This window comes from Pundamilia nyererei, unplaced genomic scaffold (genome assembly GCF_000239375.1).
Source record: "Pundamilia nyererei isolate P.nyererei 1_Seehausen unplaced genomic scaffold, PunNye1.0 scaffold00092, whole genome shotgun sequence".
In the NCBI taxonomy this organism is placed as follows: Eukaryota; Metazoa; Chordata; class Actinopteri; order Cichliformes; family Cichlidae; genus Pundamilia; species Pundamilia nyererei.
The window spans coordinates 759351-762533 of NW_005187493.1; positions in this window are offsets into that span (position 1 = coordinate 759351).

Here is a 3183-nt window from a genome sequence, read left to right on the forward strand (position 1 = left end):
TCTCCTTTCTTTTAGAAGAGCAGAAATGCTCACATTTCCATTTACACTCATTATATTTTAAGGATTCATGTGAGTATTTTTAAGTACTGACAATGGCTTTAATAAGATTAAATAGTAAGTGTTTTGAAATTTCACCTTGCTTAATGAAGTGCTCTTAAACTAGATACAAATAATGTCACACATTATTCATCATAATCCTAGATTATTATTATTGTTACTATCACTATTATTCAGACTGTATCACAGGTTTTTATGATGTGATGCAATGAGACAGTCAGATCAACAGTTGTCTGTTGTTTACAGTAGGATCATTACACGATTATTTATGAAACCACTGACAAAAGGTATAATGTCATCGTAGAAGTGTGACTCACTGGGAGTCTCTTGTTCAATTTCCTCATTAATGAGTCATTGTCTTTTGTCCCTGCCAGCTACCGTCCTGTTTGTGAGTAAATGTACGTTACCATGTCTGCATAAGTCTCAAGGGGACTGAATGTACAATACAACACTGTGACTGATGTTTTTTGAACGTTTTCACTTTCTTCATTCTAAACTCGTAATGTTTTTTAACCTAGGTTGTGCAATTGTTTAACACTGTCTGCTTTACATGTTTATTTTAAAAGTGTTATCAGCTGACCAGAGCATAGTTTGAGCTGGAAGTTGTGATTCTGCTTTCCTCTTTCTCACCTTTCTCTTGGATTGTCTTCAACAGCTTCCTGAACACATCCTTAAATTTCCTATGACTTACACTAGAGGGCTCTCTTTCCTCACATATCAAAAGCACACATACCGCATTAATTCCACTAAATCAAATGTAGGCCTATTTGAAAGATGTGATTTATTAGCAATGTGAAAAAAATAACCAACTCAAAGACTTCAGATGAATTATGATGTGGCAAAAACTCCTGGTTGTTCTTATAAGACATATAACTTTCTTTTGGAGACATATTCTTTCTTTTAGTGTTACAATTTCCCCGCAGGTTTATGGGCCAAAGCACAGTGTTGGACTCCAGATGTTGCAGCTGGAGTCCAAGATGCAGGCAGCTATGCTGAGTCACCAGGACACCGTTCAGTGCAGATTCAATGCCTCTGTTCTCAGTGTAACTCAAAAAGATTTAACACTGGTTGAAAAAAAAAAATACCAAAAGATGAAAAAAAGAAAAATGTTTGTTGGTGCTTCTTCTTCTTTTTTTTTCTTCTATTTTTGCTCAAGCCCGTAATTATAACATACTTCCTTAAAGAGCTGTGCGTTTTATCCATATGAGAAAAGGCTGAGGATCCCGACATGGTGTAAATTTAAACATCTGTTTGTGATTTATGGTTTATGTGGAAGTGTGTGTGCATGCATGTATCTATATGTGTGTATGTGTGTGTATACATCTGCTTTCTATTGCATGGTTTTGCTGCCCCTGTGCCCTAGGGTGCCATGGTTCAAGTTACCTTAAGGAGTCCCTTTGTCCAAGTAGACCATAACACCTTGAAATTGAGAGTATTTTTATTAAAGTGTAAATTTCCTTCAGTTATTATTTTATGCAGCATTTGTAACTGTGTGGAGGACAAGTTAGAAGCAGCTATATTTGGAGTGGAGTGCAGGGAGTGAGGAGATCAGGGATGCTTGAGAAGAGCTATTAATGCTGCTCGTGTGAGTGTGCGTATCATTAGGGATGAGGTGAAGCATGTAAAAGTTAAGGTTAGCGTCCAGGAAATGAGAAACACAGAGATGTGCAAACTATGCAGTTTAAGAAAAAAATGCATCACAAGTAGCAGTGAATTCTGTAGTGAATCTTTTATCGTCTCTACTGTTTTATTATCTTCTTCCATACTTTCTTTTTCAGGAACCCTAACATCACGTCTTACTTATCAATTAAACACAGGATTTTTTTTAATTAGTGCAAATTTATGAGGGCCGCATGAATCTCTACCTCAGCCAGCAGGGAGAACATCTGACTGCCATACATATGTAACGGAGCACTTTGGCTCATTTTAAGCATAAAAGAAGTTAGTGTGTTGTCCGTGTGTATTTTTGCAGTTACTTCTGCCTGGCGTTTGGCTTCTGCCTGGCGTTTGGCTTGTCTGATATCTCTTTGTCAGTGTTTTGGTTTCTTGGTATTTCTTTGGTTTTTTGCACAAGAAGAAATTAGCAGGCATTCACAGTCTGCGCTAGAAGGGTTAAGTTCTAGCTCAGTGCCGCTCATGACCCAGTTTGGGGACGGGGGGACATGGGTGGGGGTTGGACATGTTGCTCCTCAAAGTCCAGATTACCCTTTTACTTTGAAGACCTTGAGTCATTTCCCTCACTTTCAAGGGTAGCTGCTGGTAACCTTGAGAATGTGTCACACCGTGGTACAGAAAGGTTATCTTTGTCTCATGCATGCACACAAAAGTCACACAACTTTATCTGCCTAACAATCTCATAAAAGCAGATTTCAGTATTTCAATAGTTATTAACCTTATAACCTCATGTTAGGGTTTGACTGTTAATTATCAGTCTCTTGGTTCACTTCACAGGTGTTGAACACAACTCCTCAGATGTTTTAAGAGAAATATTTAAAATCAAATAAATAACTAAAACATTTTACAGGAACAAATATGACTGCTTAAACATTTTGCCAATGCTACATCTGTCTGTGAATGCCTGCAGACAAAAAAGAAAGAGGGAAGAAACTTTTGGCTTAGATGTAATGCAATGTGGACATCTGGTCACCCTTTTCTTCCCTTTTTTTGATTCATAAAGCTTTTTACTGTCAGATGTCGGATGCAATGGCTACAGGAAGAACAGCCAACAGACTCTGGATGAGTCTCTAAAAGCTACATAAATGGATTGCAAAATTATCATTTTGGGAAATATGTTGACTTAAAAAGAGTCAGACTGAATGTGACAACATGTACAGATTGTTCAATAGTTGCTATGTTAGATGTGATACAAAACAAACCTTATTCCTTGACTTGTTGCATTTATGAAGGTTGCTCGCTCTCATGACAGCCTGCTTAGTCAATTTACGTCTGTCGTTACAACAAATCACTGGTTCCACTCATGAACACGAAGGCCAGATTATATGTTGCTAGAAAACATCTAAATGAGTCGGCATCCGATTGTTAAGTGATGACGTGACGAATCCTACTTCCGGGCCTAAAGTAGTCTGCGTTTAATATGGCTTTTGTGTTGTTAACATGTTTAATGTT